The sequence below is a fragment of the Corvus cornix genome, chromosome 17 (assembly GCF_000738735.6).
Source record: "Corvus cornix cornix isolate S_Up_H32 chromosome 17, ASM73873v5, whole genome shotgun sequence".
Taxonomy (NCBI): Eukaryota; Metazoa; Chordata; class Aves; order Passeriformes; family Corvidae; genus Corvus; species Corvus cornix.
In genome coordinates this window covers 5,303,756-5,325,533 of record NC_046346.1, presented here as the reverse complement: position 1 = coordinate 5,325,533, position 21,778 = coordinate 5,303,756, and the positions used below count along the sequence as shown (strand labels likewise).

At 57.1% G+C, this 21,778-nt stretch overlaps 1 long non-coding RNA gene across 9 annotated transcripts in view; it reads left to right on the top strand.

Moving 5' to 3' along the window:
* LOC104688291 overlaps nt 1–21,491 on the top strand; it is an 84,955-nt gene extending 63,464 nt beyond the window's left edge. For 5 of the 9 annotated variants that reach the window (XR_751664.4, XR_002045165.3, XR_005603244.1 and 2 more), the window contains 3 exons: nt 998–1,049; nt 3,232–4,068; nt 15,376–18,235. This is a non-coding gene — a long non-coding RNA (uncharacterized LOC104688291). Of the gene's footprint in view, nt 1–997; nt 1,050–3,231; nt 4,069–15,375; nt 18,236–21,314 lie in introns of those variants that run through there. The other 4 variants (XR_005603240.1, XR_005603241.1, XR_005603242.1 and 1 more) reach the window with 4 other exon arrangements.
* Nucleotides 21,492–21,778: the final 287 nt, after the last annotated feature.

The window sequence follows — 21,778 nt, the reverse complement described above, 5'->3', positions numbered from 1 at the left end:
AATATTTGTGGAGCTGAGCAAGTGGGGCGTTGGGGAGCTGCCGAGTTGGAGTGTCTCTCGACAGGTTGCTTGCAGGTGGTTGGTAATGGGGAGGCAGCACTCTGGGATACGGGATTCATCCTCAAAGAGGCTTCAGGTTCTTGACAGTGCTTTGGGTGTCCTTAGGGTTAAGGTTAGGGTCAGATGGAAGAGGAAGGTACTGAAGGAAGGTGGGACTATGGTCTGGCTGCATCTGCCTGAAAAACCTGCAACTGGTGGCTGTTGGGATGGGGCAGCCCCACGTGTCCTTTGCCAATGGCTTTGAACAGTGTGGGTGATGGGGGCACCTGCCCATCATCTGTGGCTGGGCTCTGCATCATCTCATGGGGAGGGACTGGGACAGTGACCCGAGAGGGGATAGGGAGGAGCAGGGTTTGCAAAGCCAGGACAGTTCTCTGCCGCCCACATGGCCTCTGTTTTCAGTACTGGAGGTAGAAAGGGTTAAATGCTGCATGACAGCAAGGAGAGGGCAAACCCCACATTGCTCAAGTTAGGAATGAGAAATCGATTTACCTCCAGCTCCATTCCCTCTGTGTACCCTCAGCCCAGGCTTTCTGCCCTCTCTCCTCCCAGGGCACGCCAGCACCTTGGACCTGAGAAGACAAGTGGGATCCAATTTGCCCAGCCAGCAACCTGCACCAGCAACTGGGCCACAGCTGGGGGGACACCCCCTTGCTGGATGCATGCAAGATCCCTTAGATCCCACTTCACCTTGATGGCCAAGGCTGTGGCTCCATCAAGGACACAGCGGCCCTGTGGCTGTGCCATGGTGCTCTCACCTGCTGCAGCAGTGGGTGATTTTGTGTGAGCATGGAGAGCTGGGGTGCAGGGTGAACTGGGGTGCAGGGTGAACTGGGGTGCAGGGTGCTCAGTCCCCAAGGAGAGGTGGTGGTGTGGGGGCTGAGGGTAGCTGTGTTAAGCCGGTGCCATTCTGCACAGCCCCATTCTTCTCTTGCAGGTCCTACAGAATCACCCCAGCCCTCAGAAGTGATGCTGCTACCAGGAGTTGCGTGAGTTCGAGCACACTCAGACACACTCCCCCATGCCCGCTCCTTGCACGCCTGCTCACACGTGCGCCAGCTCTCCCTCGTGTGCCGGCATCATGCCCCCATTGGGGGCAGTTTTGCCTCCGGCTGCCGGGGTTGCCAAGCGTGGCAGGGGCAATCCCACACCCACCCGCATTCCCAGCCCCGCCACCAGCCGGCACAGGCGGCCTCCCCACGCCGCGGCCCCTTGCACGCTCAGCGCCTTCGGGGCTGCGCGCACACGCGTGCGGATCTGCAGCACGCCAACTGTTGGGAAGGGGAAGGGAAAAAAAACCCCACCGACTCAGCCGAGAGAGGTGGGGGGGGAAAGAGAGAGAAAGAGAGAGAGAATGACAGACTGCAATCCCCCTTGAGTGCCTAGCCTCATGAATATTAATAAGGTGGTAATTAAAATGCAGGGACACAGCAGGACGGATGCAGGCACTGCCTTCGGAGCGCTGGGAACGGGGGGAGCGCGTCTTTCCAGGCAGGTTTTGATTCCGTTCTCTGATGAAAAGAAGAAAACGGAGCCTTCAACTTTAATCAGTTTAGAGTTTTTTTGACACGACATATCTTTAATTGCTGATATTTCTGCTCTTCTCAAACCCGGCTCCACCGACTCCAGTCTAAGCAGAGATAACGAACCACGCTGAAGTGCCGTGGATTCGTGCTGTATTTACGCCTCGACTTGTTTGCTACTTTCCTGGGGTTTCACCTCTCTGCCTGGGGTTGGAATGCACAGCCCTGCTGCCGCTCGCCTCTGCAGCCAGGTGTGAGGGTGGAAATACAGCCTGGCATCTCTGTCTAACACCCCCTCCCAACTGGCCCCACTGCATCCTTAGGGAAAACTGCTTTTTTTTTTTGGGTAGTAAATCTCTCTTCTTGGGGACATGGCTGTGTGGTGATCTTGGAGTTGGATGTGATGCCACCTGGTCTGGGTGGCAGGGTTGGAGGCTGGGGCATGGGTGGTGGCAAGGAGAAGGATGGGTAGGGTTGGGTTGGGCTGGGTTGGGTTGGGTTGGGTTGGAAATCAAGTCTCCTGAGAAGAGACTCTGTTCCCCTCTCCAGAGGAGGTTCTTTCAGCCTAAGAGTAGAGGTGGCTGTTGGGTTGCTGAGTTATTGTTCAGAAGGCTTAAAGGGACTCAAGGCTGGGTGAGGGTCCTGTGAAGGATGCACAGGGCAGGCTCCGAGGTCTGTGAGGAAGGAGAACCAAAGTGTTTGTCTTTCGTGGAGAAGGGAGTTACTGCAATGGGTCTGGTTCATTGATGGAGAGCCACGTTGCTGGAAAAATGAATGGAAAGTCTTGCTTGGTGCCCAAATGGAATGTCTTGGGTGTGGGAATTGGACCATGCCAACCCAGAACAAGGATTTAGTAGGCAATTTCTGGTAACATGGAAAAGAAAAGAAATACCCCATCCCAGTGCAAGTAATTGTTTTAGGTAAAGCCAGAATGTTTGGTTTAGCCTGAAAGGTTTTTGTTTTGTTCTGTTTTGTTTGGGGTTTGCCTAATTTACTTAGATTTCTTCTTTTACATTGAGATAAATTTTTAAATTGAAAAAAATAGGTTTTTTTTTTTAATGAAGAAGTCAAGAAGATGCTTTTAGAAAATGCCCAAATACAACAGATCATCAGGTGACTGATAGGAGAAGGTGGTTTGACATCTTCAAAGCCATCTCCTCTGCCCAGCACCGGTATTTCTTTTTTTCACTCCAAACAATTTTTCAATTTCACCCTGAGTTTCAGGATGATTCAGCCTTTTTGAATCTTCCAGTTGTTTGTGAATTTTCTATTCCCTCAAAACCAAACAAAGAAAATCCCCTTCAGCTCCTAGAAAGTTGACAGTGACCCAGAGAGTAGAGCACAGTGCAAGTCCCCTCACAGCCTCCCAGCTGGTCCCTCCCTGCCAGGGTTGGAGCTGGCCGTGCAAAGACAATGGGGACACTCCTGGATCATGGGTGGAGGATAAAGGTTTTGCCCCACCTTGGAAACACTGTGTTACCCAGAGAGTGACTCCGTGTTTTAGGGAGTTGCTGTGATGTGTTGGTTTACTCCTGCATCCTCCTGAGTCCAGAGGTCTGTCCCAGGAGGATGTCCTGGCCTCCAGGCTTAACTGTACTCCTGCACTGCCGGTTCTCCATCCTAAGCTTTGGAATTTTCTCTCCCCTAGGAGCATGTCCTTGTGCCCTACTTGTGGGAGAGATGGAAAAGGAGAGCTGCAACGTCTTGGACCCCTTGAGATTTTGTTGCCCGCTGTTGGAGCTGTTTGTGCAATAGGGTCTTTTCCATGGTGTCTTTCTGTAAGAATGTGGGATGACCTTATCTACCAGGGTGTTGGGTGTCCTGGGCTCTGCCCCATGGCAGGCTGACATCTCCCTGTTGTCCTGCCCCATAACAAGGAAGCAGCTGAAGCAGAAGGAGATTTGGGCTTTACTGGGTTCAACAGCTGGATCTATCCCCTGTTTGCTGTTTTTCCTCATCTGAAGCAAATAACTGAAGGGAAGGCTGGTGAGCCTGGATGCAGGTAGGGGTTGGGAATTGAGCTGAACTCCTTGGCTGGAAGGGCAGGTCATTTTGCAGGAATGCCAGCTAAGTTGGCTTTCCTTAGCCATGCTGGAGCTATGAAACGTGAGGATGAGATGGAGACCCCATCAGGGGTCATGGCACACATAGGAGACAGGCTGGTGAGGGACTAGGAGATGGGAGCTACAGGGAGGACAGCACCCATGGAAGGGGCCACCTTGGGATCAGCTGGCCTCAGCTTGAGGGGCTGGTGGATAAACAAAGCTTTGGGTGTTTAGTAGGGGGGAAAATATTTTTCCTGTATTGTTTTTTTCTTCTCTGCTTCTCCTCCTTCATCCTCTCCTTTCTTCTTTCCTGCAGTGCTACAACAGCTGGTTTGAGGCAGGACAAGAGGAAAGTCTAGCCAGTGTCTGAGCTCCCCTTTGCCCCAAACCTCCCACTGCTGCCATCCAGTCTGCGCTGAAAAAACCTTGGGAAATATCAGGTGTGCCCTGCAGATGGGGTGAGGGGGCTGGGGCACTGTGGTGACAGGGACAGCCCCAGGTAGAACAGACAGCCCTGGGCAACAGCCTCGGGCAGCTTGGGAGGGCAAAAGCCTGTGGTGGATGGAGGGAGAAGATATCACTGTGCTGTTAACAGAGGATTTAGGTGGTGAAACACAAATGGGACCTGGTGACTTGTGTGGGGAACAGAGGTTGGGCTTGGGCTCAGCTATGAGGAGCATGAGAGGGAGGGTACAGGATGGGCCCCAGGTACCAATTCCTGATGACACCCCTGCGGCAGTCCCAGTCACCCCCGAGTCACATCCTGCTTGTGCTGGCTCATGTCTCATCCTGCTGCCTGCAATTTCTCTATCCCTTTCACTCCTGCCAGCGTTTCCTGGCTGCTGAGGTTGCTGCAGGGCTTGTGGGGAAGGCAGGGCTGGAGGGAGCTCCCAAGGCACCAGGGAATTTGGAATGGGAGTGGTTTTACTCACCTAGGGATGGTCAGAGCCTGGTCCTGCTCCGGCTCCTGGCTGTGTCCTGCCATCACTTCTTTCACGCCCCGACTGCCGGCTCTGTGGGGCCACAGGGGCTCTGGCCACACATCTCCTGGTGCAGAGTGAGGACTCACAGGTCCCCCACACACCCATCCTGCTGCCTCCAGCTCCAGCTGGCAGCTAAGTTAGGAGTGAACTGGATGCTTATTTCCCTCCTGTCTCCTGCCCTGAGCCCTGCACCGGGCTATGGCTCTGCAGGGACGTTTGGGAGAGCAGAGCCACGGCTGCAGATCGTGCTCCTGTGGGGCTGTCGGTGAGGACCCAGCCTGGCTCCACAGTCCCAGGCTGAGCCACACTTGCGTCCTGCAGAGAAAACAAGCACTGAACTCCATCCTACCCTATTTTACATCAGAACTGCCATTTAAGGGAGGATTTGGAGAGAAGACATCTTCTTATTTCAGATCCCTTTTGCAGTGCTGGACCTCGCTCTACAGAGCATCCCAGCAGCTAAAGGGTGATCCTGTGCTCGACGGGTCCCTGCCTTGTGCCCAGTGCCCTCTCCTTCTCCCCAGCCCCATCTCCAGAGGGGCTGTAATTCCAGCTCCATCTCCGGAGGGGCTGTACTTCCAGCTCTGCCGGCAGCAGGCTCCGGGAAGGGCAGTGTCCTCCTCCAGGACGGTTTGTGCCCTGGCCCTGGAGCAGCCAGGCTGAGCCAGCCAGCGCGGGGGGTGAGCAGCGGCTGAGCTGGTGCCTCGTGGCTCTGCTCAGCGCTGGGGTGCTGAGCTTAGGATTTCTGGCCTTGGAGTCCTTCTGCATTGGCCAGGAGATTTCAAGGGGAGTTTTTGGCCGAGCAGGGAGATGCTGCAATATACCAGCAAGCTGGAGCCTCGGAGAGGCAGGGGAGGGTCAGCTCTGTCACAGACCCTCTGGGATAACCTTGGTCAAGGCTTTGTGCTTTGCTTGTCCTGCTGTAAAGCAGCACCGTGTCTCCCACTCCTGTGCTGGGAAATCTGCTTGTGCTCAGAGCCTGGCTGGCAAGGAGGGAGAGTGGAGGGGGTCTGCGCAAACACTCGCGTTTTAGCACCCGGGTTTAGCCTCGGAGGAGCTTTCTCCCTGCGTGGTTTTTACCCAGGTGTGACCCTGCCTTTGCGCCGGCTTCCTACCCCCTGTGCTGAAGGAGAAGCTGAGTCCCGGCAGTCGGCAGAGGGCTGGCAGCTCCTGCCAGAGCTGCACTGCAGCAGGGCTGAGCCATGGATCCCTGAACCCGGGGGTCACTCCCTGCAGACCTCACAGCTGTGGGGCTGGAGCTGCTGGTCCCACTGTTACCCCTGAGCAGCATCGTGTGGGATCGCAGCTGCCACCCTCACGCAGCGTGGAGGCCTGTGGTGGGCTGCAGGCAGGGATGTGGGTGCCTAGGGAGCACCTGTGGCTAGATGAGGGGCTCCCACAGGTCGAGCCACGGGGACCACGGCACTGGGGTTCTGCATTTTGTTTATAGGAAGTCAGGACACCCCCGAGGGAGCCCACGAGGGTTATTGCACGCGTGTAGGTTTGGGGCTGGGACCACCACTCTCCATGGGGTGCTGGCACTGTGCATCCCTTGTCCTCCATCATCCTCTGGGCAGCATCCAAGGGAGCACGGCCGGGCAGGGACCCAGACCAGGGGTCCCGGGTGAGGGAGGGAGGTCTGGGCTCTCCACTCCTTCCCTCCAGGCCACGCAATGGTTAAATTCCTTTCCAGCTGAGCTGGCAAGCAGAGCCCAAGCATATTAGTCAGATCCCTGTAGGGGGTGGGGAGGAGGAAGGAGAGAGCAGCGAGGAGGGGCCGGAGCGAGCCGAGCCGAGCTATTCTCCGGGGCGCGAGTGCAGGGAGGCAGGCGCAGCAGGGCTGCTGCTTCCCAGAAACTGATTATTTTTAACCCAGGAAGAAGAAAGGAAGGAAGCGGGGGGGGGGAGGGGGGGTGGCGAGAAGGAGGAGGAGGAGGAGGGGGTAAATCTGGAGGAACTGGAAAACAGGCAGTTGGCATTTGCAGACATTTTTGGAGAGGGGAGGGATGAAGAGCGGGAAGGTGAGCGAGGGTCGTGGTGTGGCACAGGGGTGCCAGGGCTGCCCATGTGCCTCCCCGCACGGCCCTGGCGCCGTGCTCAGGACGGGACAGGACAGGACAGGATGCAGAGCCGTGCCAAGTCCAGCTGATGGTGTCCCTGCTGCGGCCAAAGAACTCAGGCTGCCCTGTGCCTTCGCCTCCGGCCTCTGCCGGCACATGGCGGTGCCCGGGGCCGTCCTGGGGAGCAGGATGCGGCCGGTTCCCCTCCCAGCCAGCCGCTCCCACACAGCACAGCACGTACACCGGCGGTTGTGGCTTCCCGGATCCCTCTTCTCCCTGCTGCTGGGAACTGTGGCCATTTCAGAGAGCTGCGGACATGCAGGGGACCCTGTGGGACCCTTACTCTGGACACATGTTGGTGGCTTCATGGGCTGCTGGTGGGACCCCGCTGTCTCTGCAGGGCTGGGTCTTGTAGGGGTTCTGTGAGGAGCTGGGGCTCCCCAGATTGCTCTGCAAGGCTCAGGCTGCCGAGGGAGGGACACTGGAGGTGTCATGGAGGAGAAGGCAAGGTCTTTTTCCTCGCATTACCTCCCTAGGCTTCAGTGGAAGTCTGGTATCAGAGACCTGCAGAAAGGCCTCGGTGGCAGCCCGGTGGCAGTTCCAGGGTGCATTTCATGGCTGTGTCTACTCCTGGGGCAGTACTTCTGAAGCCCTGCAGTTTCCAGGTCTTTGGGAGAACACGACCCCAAGCCCACAAGTCAGTCACAGGCCTGGGCTCCTCGTGGTCCAGCTCTGGGTCAGGATGGGCTGGCCAAAAGCTCCTTGTGAAGGTCAAACAAAGCCCGAGCTCACAAGGGGAAGACCTGCCCCTGCTCGTATCACATATTTGTTTCACTGCAGCATCCACACGTGTTGGAAGCTCAGTGTCCTCCACAGCTGGAGCACTACCAGCCCTGGCTGTGGTGCTTTGCTGGAGCTGGACACCCCATCCCTGAGATACAGAAGCCCATGAGGGAGCACAGCTTTGGGAGCGGGAGGCACCGCTGCGATGGGACATGTGGGCAATGGGCAGAGCTGGCGCTCCCCTCTGTGACCTTTGCCCAGGGTACCCTGCACTGGGAGGTGGCATCATCTCCACAGACAAGCCATGGCCAGCCAAGGGAGCAAGGGGACGAGTCTCTCCCCAGGCAAGTTTTGCCATCCTGGCCTTTTGTGGCACTTGTGCTGTCGTCTCCTCTGATCTGCCACAGTGGCCAGATCCTGAACGAGACTGATTTTATCCGCACAGCAACATCAGTGCCCTGTACCCATGGGAGAAAAAGTCCTTGATTTAGCAGACATGACCAGACCTGGCCAGAAAATGGATATTGTTCCTCAAAGGCAGAGAGGGACAAGGACAAACAGCTGAGTTGAGCCAATTTGGGGTCAGGCATTGCTCAAAGAACATGCTGGCAGAGCATACTGACTGCTGGGGTTTGCTACAAAAATGCCTTCTGACAGAGGTGTCCCTGCACCGAGGGGCCTAGGTGGGGCTCACCAAGGGTATTTGCCATGGTTTAGACCCCAGGGCAAAGTCACCCCATCCCAGCTGAGCAAGCTGAAGTTGGGGAGCTTGCCTGTTGCCAGGCTGGATTGCTAGTGAGGAAATCATGTCCAACCTGCTGAGTATTCCCTGGCGCCTCCTTTCCAGGCATTAAAAGTGCTAATTAAACCAGAGCTGTGCTCCAGTATCTGGAGGGATCGGCTGCCTTTCCCAGCAGACGGGCCACGAGCCTCTGCAGGGACGGTCCCCGGTGCCATCCTGCAATGGAGAAGGTCGCTTGGCTGTGCTGCTCTGTGCTCCCAAATCTTGAAGATGGGTGGTGCAGCCCTGGAGCTGGGGACGCTTCCAAAGGAGCTCATCTGCAGGGCAGCCCCATAGACAGCTGAGTGGGATCATGACCGCCCCAAACCCATGGAAGTGATTGAGACAGGGCACTCAAATTCTCCTTCTCACCTCTTCTCCTCTGAGGTATTCGGAGCTGGCTGTCACCACAGAGCTGGGGGGGCACATGGCGGGTGTTTCCAGTGGGAGGCAGGAATTCCTGACTCACAGCCAGTTCTGGGTGTTAATTCCCTCCTGGGAGTCCCAGCCACATCCCAGACCTGCAGAGAGCACAAAAGCCCCTCAGAGGGCAAAGGGCTCAAGAGGGGAAAGGGTAACTCCTCTCGTGGTGGGGAGGCAGGATGGAGGAGAGGACAGGAGGGATGATTTTTATTCCTGTGAATTTGCACAAGTGACCTCCCATGATTTCCTGAGACTCAAGGGAGCTGAGGAGCTGCAGGAGCAGCGTACATTGGCGTGCCTAGCTCTAGAATTCACATCCCCACTGCTTGGAGGAGGTGTGTGCATCCCCTGGACTCTGGGGTGAGGCCGAGGTGTCCATCTGACTGTCTGCTGTTGGCCTGGGGAGGAGCTCCATGGGCGCTCACGGCCGAATGCTGCCTGCTGGGGAACTGCCCCTCCACCGGGACACCCCGACCTCCCCAGGGGGCCCTTTCCCCCGGCCCTGCCCGCTGTGCCCTCAGCCCCATAACCTGGGCTGGCAGGGAGAGTTGAACCCAGCAGCTGCACCCCAAAACCAGCCAAAGACCCAGGGCCGAGTCAGGAATTGCTTGCCCCCGTGGCCTCCTCCACAGCCACTGCTCTGGGGGCACCTGGGGCTGGGGCTTGCGGGGGGCGCGGGCGATGGAGGACCCTCCGAAGAGCCCCTTGTGCTGGAGGGAGCCCAGCTCACCACCGGCAGGGTATTTTTTTTCTCCCTCGCTCTTTGTTAAGCTCCCTTTCAGCTGAAATGGCAATGCCTGGGTGTTCTGAGCTGACAATAATTGCTGCAGTCTAGACACTGTCTGGTATGAGGCACGGGGAATCAAAGAGGCCCCTTCTCTCACTGCGACTTTCACACATGCTCCCTCGCTCCGGCTCCTTCCTTCTCCCTCTCCCATGTTCCCTTGGTCTTTGCCTTCTTTTTTTTCCCCCCTTGTTCCCCTCTATCTGCCTCTCGCCGAGATGGAGGAGAAGCGTCAGCATCTTCCCCCCCACGCTCTCCCTCTCTGCCGTCTGTTCCTCTCTCCCGCTCCCCCTCTCCCTCGCTCCTTCTCTCATCTGTCTCCTCTCTCCTTCCTCCACTCTTACCTTTATGCTATTCCCTTCCTCCCAAAGTTAGCAGAGAAGCAGGAGCGGGGGGCTGGCAGTGCTGGGGGTTTAACTCTTTCCTCACCCTCTCATAGGTTCTCATCCCCATCCCGGCCCCTTGCTGGGGTCCAGGGTGTCCTGGCTGTTTTGGGGTGCTGGGATCCTCTCTGGGGCTGTGGCGTCGGTCCTGCAAGGGGTTGAGGAGGTGCTGTCAGGGCTGGTCTGGGCAAAGGGGGCTGGACCTGGATCCAAGGGGATCACCTTTGCTCTCTTCTTGCCTTCCCCACACCATAGGTGTCTCTGGCCGCAAGGGAGCCCATCCATGGGGACACAGGTTGTTCCTTCAAGTGCTCTAGTGAGCCAAAAAGGTTTTTTTCCACCCACTGCAGACCTCAGCAGAGCTCGCTGTGCTGCTGGAACGGGAGATTGATCCCAGCTCACACATGGCTCGCAGTAATGCTCCTGCTTCAGGCTGAGCTCAGCTGCCCCAGCGCTGCCCCACGCCTGCTGTGGGCTCCGGCCGGGCCAGGTCCCTCTGGCATTTCCATGGGATTCCATGTGGTCAGTTCCAGTCATGCTCAGGAATTAGGCTTTTCTGCTATAATGTATTAACAGATCATTTCCAGCTCAACCCTGGACTTCTATTAACCTCTGATCCCTGTGCAAAAGACCCGTTTTCTAGAAAGCCCAACAAACCCTCTCAACTTTTAGTTCATGTGAGATCTTATTTCAGAGAATGGACCATAACTGGGGAAACTGAGGCAAGAGACAGTGAGCACATTGGGTCAGTCTGCTGAGGTCAAGTCTGCCAAGGGGCCACACAATCACCTTCTTTGGGACCCAAATTTGTCCATCCATGGACACGAGTGAGCAGCTCTCCTGCGACCTCCAGCATCTCACCTCCAGCCGTGCTGCTGCTTACCATGGAAAAGTCACATTAGGAAAGTATGTGATGTATTTTTAACTGTCTATAATGCAATTTAACAGCTGGAAGGGAGGAAGAACGCCAGCCCCATGCAATCCGCCAGCTCTCTGCTGTCCACAAGCGAGGGCTCTGTGGACTCAAGGGTTTTTGGTATGGTTGGGGACCTTGTTTGGGAAAAGGGCAGGAAACAACCTCATCCTCGAGATGGGCTCTGACTCATGAAAGGCAGCGAGTGCAGGATGGAGGTGAGAGCACTCAGCAGCTCCCAGTGTGACACGCTTGTCCCCAAAAGCCACCTTGCTGAGTGCTGTGGCCAGATTTGATTCCCCAAAGAGCTCAGTCTCTTGGCCGTGCTTTGGCATTGGGATTCTTCGCATGCTCTGGCAACGGGGCCTGCAGTGGAGGTTTCTGGGATCCCCTCTGCCCTGGAGGCATTTATCACAGGATACTTTTCCCCTGCCATTCACAGTCCCAGGCTCCTGCCATGCTCCCAGGGCTGGATTTGCTGTGGAGGTGGGTGCTGCCAGGCTGCACCATCCCCCTCCTCCCCCAGGATGGGAGGTGTGCGTGCCCCCCATGCTGCTCTCCCAGCCAGTCCCCAACACCTCCTTCTGTGTGGGGAGGGAGTCCAGCAGGGCTGTGGTGTGAGCAGGATGCTGTGCCCAGGGGTCTGATGCATCACCTCCTTCCTTCCTTCCTTCCCTGCCTGCATCCCACAGGAGCCTCTGTCTCCAGTGCACTGAGATCCTGCCAGTGAGGGGTAGAAGGGCCTATATTTGTGTTCCTCCATGCCAGCCAGGTAGAAGTGCTCCTGCGCTGTCAGTAATGGGTCTCTAATGGTGCTGAGCCCTAATGGGGATCCTCTGTGGTGTGTGGCTTACCACAGTAGGGCTTATCTGGGGTGTTTGGGTTGGTTTGCTGCCTCCAAGCAGCTGAGTTTGTTGCCGTCACTGGTGTTACTCCCCTCTGCTTCTCCTTGGAGGACTTCTCCCCGCAGTGGTCCCCAATACTTAGAGGAAGACAGTGAGACCCATCTTCAGCCCTACCCCAGGGGACACCCCCAGGGCAAGGCCCCTGTGTGGTGCTGATTTTCCCCAGGGCAGCTCTTGGGGGCTGGAAGCTGCTGGCAGCTGGTTCCTCTATTCAGGCCTTTGCACACATACTGAAAAAATGAGCCCTGGGACGGCCCAGTGGGGAGGGGGCTCAGTGAGGGGGGCTCTGGTGAGCACTGGGAGGATGTAGGACCCAGGGATGCTCAGAGCTGCTGCTGTTTGCTCACCTTTATGTGGGAGCTGTTGTGAACTCAGATGGAGCCTCCTCGGGCTGGGGCAGCATCACTGGGCTTAGGAAGGGCTGAGAGAGGGAGAGCAAGCAGAAACACAGGCACAGGGAAGGAAACGAATGGCTGAAGGTCATCCCCAGGCCAGTGGCAGAACCAGGAATAAATTCCAGGTGTGCTGAACTGGTGCTTGGGTTGTATTCGTGCATGCGGTTGCATTAACACTGCTGTCCCTGAGCGGGGGCCAGTACTAGAAATAGTTTCCCAGAGCCACTGGTGCCCTCCAGGCCACAGTGCAGGCTGCGGGGTTGGGAGAAGGAGAGGTCTGCATGTTTGGGGTCCCTTTTCCCCCTGGAGTGTCTTCCAAGCCTCGATCTGTGGATGGGGAATGCCGTTGGATGCTGGCTGATAAGGCAAAGTGGTTAAAAACACTGCCTTTATTTGGAAGCTTATCTCCAAATCCTAATGAAAACACAGAGGGAAGCCGGGGACAGCGGAGGGGGAGGACTCACACCCCAGCGTGGTGGGGACCCAGCTGGGCCATGCTGAGCAGGGGCACCAGTTTGGGGATTTAAAAGCTTTGGGGCAAAACCCAAGGAGACAGAGCTTGACCATGCGTCCCACACCCAAGGAGAGGGTGCCTGCAGGGGCAGCTGCAGCCCTGCTCCGAGTGCCCTGAATCTGGGATTCCTCCAGAGTTGTTTTTTTTAATTAGGGGCTCAATGAGGAAGAAAAAGCTTGAAACCAAGGAAACAAGGGAGACAGAAAGGAAAATGTCGGCTCCTGCAAGACAGAGTGAGCTGGCTCTAGCACCCTGGGGTGAGGGTGGGTGCTGCCCCTGCTGCCCTGACCCCTCCTCTGTGGCTGTGGGGCAGAAAGGTGACCAGGTTGAGATGCAATGAAGAAATGAGAAGGTGAAAGGAAGTCTTGTGCAGGGAGGGATGAAGGGCTTTGCCCTGGAGGGTGCTGAGCTGCTCAGGAGAAGTTGTTTTGGTGCAAGAGGGACGATGGAGGAGGTGCAGAGTTTTTTAGGGTATGCTGTAGAGCAGACAGCAGCTATGGTGGGCTCAGCAATCTGAGCTGGACTTTCCAGACACCAAAATAATATTCCCAGACCAAAAGTTATAGGGTAGAAGGGCTGGGAAAGCTGGGGATAAGACATGTGCGTGTGTGTGTGGATGTAGCCGTGGCTGTGCCAAGCCCCATAAATCACAGCAGTGCGGACTGAGCCTCCAGCGGAGGAAATTCTTCCTTGCCAGATTCGAACATTTCCCCTCAACAGCCTCAGCTTTCCCCACCAAGCAGCAGAGACGAGAGATCCTGATGATGGCAAGCGCAAAGCCTTTCTGGGGAGCATCCCGAAGGAGGAGTTCACTGCCCCACAGCCCACGGCGATGGGGGTGCTGGGCAGAGCCCTGCTTTGCCCCGCCTTGGGGCTGATCCGGAGCGGCGCTGGGGCTCTGGGGGTGCTCACCACCACCGCCCCATCCCGTGCTCTCGTTCCCCCATCCACGGCCGGCCGGGCCCAGCTTTGCTGTGCTGGGGGAGAGTAAGTTGATATTTTCCTGCGCGTCCCCAGAGGGTTTTTTCCATTACACAGGCAGAGCGGAGCGGAGCGGAGCTGCCTGCTCGCCCGCTCGCCCGGCTCCCCCGCCTGCAACCTCTGGCACCGCTTTTCCAGCGGCACATTGTGCAAATGTAACCTTTCAGCGAGCCACTCCTACGGCAGGAAGCCGGGGGGCTCCGCTCCTGCCAGGAACGCAGCCGGCGCGGAGCTGGAAGGCAGCCCGTTAATCAGAGCCGGCTGACAGCGAAGCGCACAGCCTGGGCAACAGATTTCTGCTCCCTCTCCCTCGTTCGCGCTGCCTCGCCTTCCCGCTCCCGCTCGCTGCCGCTCGGCTACACGGTCTGCCCTGCCATCCCGCCTGCCTCCCCATCCTCATCGCCATCCTCATCCTCATCCTCATCCCCATCCTCATCCCCCGCTTCCTTCCCTTCCTCATCCTCCGCTTCCTCAGGGTGCCAGCTGGGCTCCTGCTCCCAAGCTCTCGCTTTCCCTCCCCGTGCCGAGCAAGAGCTGCCCGTGCCTCTTGGCATGAAACCCTTTGGGATGCAGGTGGGGACCCCTCCCAGCAACCACTGTGAGGAGGGGACTGGCTGTGACAGCAGCAGCCAGGCCGGGGCGAAGCACACACCGGAACATCGTGCCCATTGCCAGCCGGCAGCACCATGCTCAGGGATGCTGTGCTGGAGGGTGGGACCCCTGTGTGGCTACAGTGCTCCCCAGGACCTTGTACAGGGTCCCCCCAGTGACCCACCCAGCCAGGGGCTCCCTGTGACACCCCAGTCAGGGCTGCGCCCCAGGGGCTGGGTCACAGTCATCTTTCTCTGTCTTTGAGGCAGACCCTTGCCCACCTCCTGCCTGCACCAAAGAAATGTGAGGTTTATCTCCCGTGTGGGGAGCAAATACATTGGGGGGGCTCTGCCCTGCACCCACACACCAGGACATCCACACCAGCACTGGCAGCCGCTGCCCCTCAGGAGGGTTTATCCCTGGCTCGTTTCCCCTGGCTTGTGGCAGCACTGTGGGTTCAGTGTGATATCTCAGATGTGCAGGGCCAGGGGCCTCTCCCTGGGAAAAGGGGCTGGCTGGGTGGGAGCCAGGCTGTCCCATCCAACCCCCATGGGCTGTGTCCCCACTGGGGAGGGCTGGGGTGGGATGAGGTGGCTGCACTGGCCAAAGCAATGGCTGGTGGGACCAGCTTGGGTAGTGTTCCCCAGGTACCAAACACATCTTCACACCCAGGTAAAGTCCAGCAAGGAGGAAAAGGCAGAAGAAATCCCATCATGACGCCTGCAACAGGCTCCCTTTGGTGCAGGAGGAATGTTGGGCACCCTTGCTTTGGGCTTGCCAGGAGCAAAAGGGCACCAAAAATGGTTGCATCCAGCCCTGTTCTTCCCCAGTTCCTCCTGCCCCTTCAAGACCAAGCACTGAGTGTTTTTCTCCCCCAGTGAGGTTCTGTTGGAAGCACCAGGGATTCTTCCAGGCAGGGACTGCTGCACAGTGCTGTGACTTTGGGGGCAAGATTCATCCCCCTCCTGATTGCATAAAAAAACCATAAAAAAACCCATTGCTTTGGTCTAAGCAGTATGTGGATTCTGGGCTCACAGGCATGGCCGAGCAGAAATGCAGGGGGCATTTTTATCTGCTCCTGGAAATGTCTTTGCTTTGCTGAGGATGAAGGGTTTGATTTTTGGAGCTGTTGAGCCTGGCATGGGCTGAGCTGTGGGTTCAAGGGCTCTTCCAACTGCCCTCAGCCTCATCCCTAGCCCAGCCCATGGGGCCGGCCCCCTGCATTTATTTTTCATTTCTGATTTCTTCCAGCATTTGAAACACAAAATGTGCTGCATTGTAGCATCTGCTTTTGTGGTATTTCCAGCCCAGATGGAAGCAGGAGGCACTCAAAATTCAGAGATGGAAAAAAAAAAGGATCTGGTGAGATTTTGTCTTCCTGCCAAACTCACCAAACCCAGGATGCTGGGAGAACCCTGCTGTGGACGCAACATCCCAGGCCCTCAACTCTTCCATCCGTTTCTGGTTGTCTGCTCTTTGCTCATCCCAAACCATCCTCTCGTTCCCAAATCACTTTCAGGACGCTGCACAAAGCCTGACCCTGCTGTTGGAGCTGTGGATGGGCGGATAATACAGTCGCTGAATTTATTTCACCTTTTCCTCTGGTTGCGAATTGTCCGGGAGCAGATGGCGATTTTCTCAAGTGTATCCGTTATTCGAAGTCACTCACTGAGACAGCGATGGCTCAAACAAATCCCAGGCCCCCTGCAAAGCCATCATTTGGTCTTTCCATCTGCCCAGCCGCCACTGTCGGCGTGGGCTCGGCTTCCGCCAGCGCGCCGGAGGGAAGCGAGGAGCCAGGAGATCCGGTGGATGTGGTCAACCCCGTTGTCTGCACCTCTCTCCCACTTCATCTCTGTGGAATGCTAAGCTCTGGAGGGTGGCAGGAGCGACTGGGATCCACATTCCACCTTTACTGGGGTTTGGGAGGTTTGGGGCTGCGCTGTCTCGCTCGCATGGTGCCTTCCTGTGTAGTGACAGGGTGAGGGTAACTCACTGGGACAATGCCCAGTTGCAAACCGGGAAGCTGCTTCTCAGGAGAGGATGCCAGAGGGTGTTTCTGCTGCACCTCCCTGCGTGGCCCCGCAGGAAATGTGTGTTTTTAAGGTGGTGAAACACCGAAACAGCCCCAGGAAACCTGAGGCCTCACGTGTGCGGTGTCCCTGCGGCACAGGCTGGTGTCGCAGCCAGGGCTGAAGGTGCTGAGGGTTTGTCTCTGCAGGAGTGTGCCCATCTTTGGGTGATGGATATGGAGAGGGGACCTGCAAAAGCAGCCTGAGGATGACTGTAGGTGGCCAGAGCCCTCCCTGTGTTGGTGGCACCTTGTTGGAGAAGCCTGGGCAGGTCTGCGAGGAATGGGTTTTGACTGGTGGCTTCTGCCAACCTCCTCCAATACCTCCAAGGAGACCTGTGTGCCCAGGGCTCTGCTCTGGGCTTTGGTAGATTGGGAAGGGGCCAGGTGCAGGCTGTGATCCATCCCCCGGATAACCCCCACCCCCAAAACCCAATAGGGTTATTGTGAAAATGAAGAGAACCGGGGAGAAACACATGAGTTCTCAAGCTCACTCTCAGCCCAGCAGTCAGTCCCTGGAGCTGGGGCTCCAACTTCCCCACCCAGAGAGGGGCTGAGCCAGAGAAATGCTCCCGCAGCGATCTGCTCCCTCCTCCTGGCTGCACTGCCCTTCTTTTTTTCCCCCCCACATCTTCTTTCTTATTTCCTCCCCAGCAGAGACGCAGAGGTGGCCGGAGGGGACTCGGTGTCCTCTCGCGGGGATACCAGGGCCATGCAGAGGGCACTGGGGGGGCTGTGAAGGGTTTTCAAAGGGTGAAACACTTTGAAATGCAGTTTCCTCTCCCCTCTTCACCTCCCCCCCGGGCTAAACAAATACCCCCCGGCCGGGAGATGCCTCCCGCATCCCGCAGGCTTTTGTTCCCAGGCTTTTGTCTAGGGCTGGGAAAGGGGCCAGGATCCCTCAGCCTCCCCAGGGACACACATGCAGACAGGGTCTTGCCTGCTTGGGATGCTGAGAGGGAGGCAGGAGGTGAGAGCTGCCTGTGCCCGCTGCCCAGAGCTTGGGGACATCCCATGAGCCATCTTGGTGTCCCTTAGTGGCTTCCAGCCGCTGTCCCCCTTGCTTGTCACATCACTGGCACTTTCTGCCCATCCCTGGGAGCTACTCATGGGAGTATCCCTGGTCCATCCTGCCCCCACTGTGTCTCCTCTTGGCATCCTGCCACCAGTGCAGCCTGCAGGCTCTGTGTATGGCCAGTGCCACCAGCTCATGTCCTCTCTGTGGACATCCCCAGATGCCAATTGACACCCATCACCCATGGGACCCTCCAGGCAGAAGGTCACCGGCTGCATCCCCATCACAGGAACTCTACAGAAGCCCAAGCAAAAATTATGTGGGTTTTACAGTGACCTCTGGCCCTCAGGAACTCATCACCAGGCTTTTCATTTACATCCCAAAAGCCACCTTAATTACACCGCGGGGAGGGATCACTTCCGGCATTTGCTTTTTGGGGCAAAAGGTTGATGGGAAAAAATCCTGTGAACAGTCAGACATCCCTGAAGAGACTGAGGAGACTGGAGAGCCAGCCTCAAGCCTGTCCCTGCCAGTGACAAGAAACACCTTGACGAACTCAAAGCAAAGGTGAGACTCCAAACAAACCCTCTGGAAACCAAACCCTCTGGGAGCCAACCCCCATCTTTTCCCCGGGGCAAAGTGTTTCTCTGGTGACTACGTTTGGAAGAAAACAGGATTGTTTGAAATCTCCCCTGTTGTTCCTGCCTCCCGCCAGGAATTACAAAAAGAAAATAAATACCCGATTTTTGTTATTGAAACTTTGAAAGTTCCCCTGGGAAGAGCAGACCCCGTTTGCCCCAGCGCCACAGTCCCTTCATGTCCCTGTCCCTGCGGGGCCAGGCAGCCGCCGCTGGTCCAGCCTCTCCGGCCAGCTGCAGCCAGGGATGTGCAGAGCCTTTCCAGACAACAAAAGCTCTCTGGCTGCCTGATTTCCCTCTGCCTTATCTCCCTCCGCGATAGCCAGGTTATCGGGAAATGGAAAAGGGCTCAGGACAGCCTGACCCCAATCCCTGGGGGCCAGGAGATGGTGGCGGGGGGGGGGGCAGGGGGGGAGGGCAAAGCTCTGCGTAGGCGGGGGTCTGTCAGCGCTCAGGGGTCCCATCCTGCGTGGGGCAGAGCCCTTTTTCTCCCACTGACATCTTCCTTGTGTGCAGTGGGGTGAGCAAAACCTCCTTGGGGAGCAGCTTTGGAGCCTGGGTGAGCACGGAGACCTCCGGTCCCTGCCTGGACACCCACCCGGGGGCAGCGGCGGGAGGCTGAGCCCCTGCGGGGTGGGCGGAGGAGCTGCGGGGCTGGACGGTGGGAGAGCAGCCCCGGCACCGCGCTTGTCACCCAGACAAGAGATCAATAACTAATTTCACTGCAGCAGCAGCGCCGGGTTTTTTCCAATAATTGTGAGCCGGCGGTGGGGAATGAGGCTCTCAGCACCGCTCCACACCAGCCTGCACCCGATCAATCGCCACACCGCTGGGGCAGCAGGAAAACTCATTTTTCTCCTTTTCTTCCCTCTCTTTCCTTCTCTCCTTCCTTATCCCACTCCATTCCCTCCTCCTCCTGCTGTGGTGCTGCCTGAGCTGAGGGCTGTGTCCCCACGCTGGGTGGGATGTGGACTTGGGCTTTCCCAAGCCGGCCCCACGGTGGTGGGGACAACAGCTGAGCCTCCTCTGCTGCCTCAACAGCCCGGAACACTTTGGTCCCTGTCACCCACGGGCCGGTCCCAGCAGCTCGGGTGAAGGTGGCAGAGCAGAGATTGCTCCTCTCCTTGGTGGGATCAGGGGCTCCCAAGGGTGCCTTGGCTACTGCATTATGTCTTTTGGTGGCCTGTTGGTGCTTTTGTGTGGTCCAAATGTGACTCTTACTTTTTATGGCCTTTTTTTCCTTGGGTTTTCATTCCCTGAGCGATTGGTCTGCTCCAGGTCAAGGATCCTACTGAGTTTCTCCTGTAATTATCCTTTATCCCTTCTGCTTCTGCAACTCTGCAGTGCCTCAGTTTCCCTCTTCGTATCTATAATAGAGGGGGCTGAGAACACCCCTTCCTGCTCCTTCCTGTGCCATTACGAGCCACCATGTCCAAGGCAGAAGGTGTTGCTGGTTTCCAGCTCACAGGGTAGTGCTTGGTTTTGGGGTTCCCAGAACCATGGAGTCCCATGATCCCTGCACCTGTGAGGCGGCAGAGAGGGATGCTGCGTGCTCAGTATCTCCCTGGGATTGAGAGATGCTCCAAGGTGGAGTCTGGAGGCACCTTTGGATCTCTGCAGCACCTCCAGTGGGTTGTGTATGAGGTGCTTGGGCAGGGCAGGGAGGAAGGCTCAGCTGTGCGTTTGTCACTGCAGCACCTTCCAAGCCCATCCACACCCTGTACACCCTGTGAAGGTGGCAGCAGTGCAGCCCCTTGTTCTTCTCCCTTATTTAAGAGCCCTCTCCCTGGTTCCCCAGGACCATCCCCATGAATTAAAGACTGCCTTTGCTGCAGAGCACTGAGAGCTGCCTGCATAATTTCAAAGTTTTATGACTTGCCTTGAAGGCTCCTATTGATTGGGGTCCTCTCCGGCTGATGGAGCTTTTAGACTGGGCAAGCAAGGCTGGAAGCTCAGCCTGCCCAGCTTAGCTAAACCACAGCTTAAAACCTCTATGGCATGAGCACCAGGCCACTGCTGCTGCCGGGAGAGTCTCCATGTACACATCCACACCGGAGCTGTTTGCACTTTGAGGTGCTTTTTGGCTTCTCAGTCTCAGCCCAAGAACTGAGACTCCCCATGGGCTGTGCCACTTCCCACATGGGGTTTAACCTGTGGAATTATTTTCCTGGGTGGGTTTGAGGTGGCTTTAGGATTTGGAGTGAGGGCATTTTGAAGGGTTTCTGTCCTGCTGAGGCTCCAGGCACCACTCACTTTCATGGGGCAGAGGGATGCTCATGGGATTTGGAGTTTATGTGCAACACCCACTGCTGGGTGCAAGCAACAGCTTCCCAGTGAGTCATGCGGTGCTGGCACAGACACACACGTGGTCCAGCAAGGAAACCAGGAGCATCTCTCCACAGCTGCCATCTGCCCCGTGGCTTGGCTTTGGAGAGGAATTGGTATCACCTTCACTTTCAAGCTCTCCCTGCTACTGCTGGAGGCTGTGGAGCTTTAAGGGCCATGGCACAGCCAGGGAGGGCCACTGACCATCCTTTGTGCTGGGAGGTGGGTGTACGCCCACCAGCCCGAGCATCCCCACACCTCCCATGCCACCACTCTCTCTGGGTACCATGCACAACTGAGGGCTTTGCCCACTCCACCCCTTGTACAGAGCTGGGACTGGTGGCCAGGAACCCCCTTCCCAGTGGCTGTTTGACCTCAGAGAATGCGCAGGAGTTGGTGGTGAGTGTGGCCAAGCTGTGACTCTGCAGCCACAGAATTGGCTACTTCCACCCTCTCCCAATTTCTGTGCCCTTGGGGGCCCCCTGCTCTCACTCCCTTTTCCCCCCCACCCCCAGGGGGGCCAGTGCGTGTCTGAGCTGGGCTGGAGTTTGGGACAGCAGGAGGGAGGTGGTGGGAGACCCCATGGCTCCTTTAAGAAACCCACTACCGGCTCCAGAAACCAGCTCAAGGTCACAGCGGGAACCTGCGGACTTGGCAGCAGCCAGCAAGGGAGGAGGGATGAAGGGAGGGAGGGAAGCAGCCCGAGATCAAAATGAAGTCACAGCCAGGGAGAGGGGCTGGCTGGCGGTGCAGCGCAGGCAGGAGGGAAGGTGGGGTGCAGCTGAGCAGGACGTGCAGGGGAGTCCCACCCATGGGTGTCCCCCTGGGGATTGCTGCAGCCCCAACCCCAGCACAGAGCTTTGAAGCTTCCCTGTTGCCCCCCAGCTCAGAGCCCTGTGCCCTCCACAGCTCCAGCCAATGTGCCCACGGTGGTTCCAGCCAAGGAAAGTCCCTTTGAGCCCGGGGAGCCACCCTGGGAATGCTGGAGTCACTTCCCTCCCATGGGACTTCCTGGGCTCCACAGGAGGTTTTCCAGCTCCAAGAGGAGCAGAGCAGGAGGAAGCTGCTGGCTAGGAGGGTTGGATCCTGCAGCTCATGGCATGTTCCACTCCCAAACTTTTACCTTATTTTCTTTTTAAAGCAGCAGCTCCCGGAGCCCTGTGATCGCTGCTGAGTCTCTGCCTTCATTTTGGGCCAGGAGGACCTTTGGAGCCACCCTCACCAGAGACCAGAGTGGACAAAACCAAGTCTTTAAAGGCTCAAACCCCGGGAAGTTAATACAAATTAATTAAAAACTCAGAACATTTCATTTTTTTAACCTTTGGTATTGAAATGAACCTCACAATTCTGGGTGCTCCAACTTGCCCTCTGGGCAAGTAAAGCTGGGTGAGGTGAAGGCACCAGGGATGAAGATGAATGCTGTTGGAGGGGGGATGCTCACAGCAGGATTAGCACATCCCTTCACAGCGTTAGGACCTGATGGCTGAACCCATTGGGGGGTCTGGGGGTACAGGCAGGAGCTCAGACAGACCCGACCCCAGCTGAGGGTGAGCTGTGGCTCTGAAGCTGCTCATTCTGGGGTTGGTTCAGCGATGCCCAATTTTC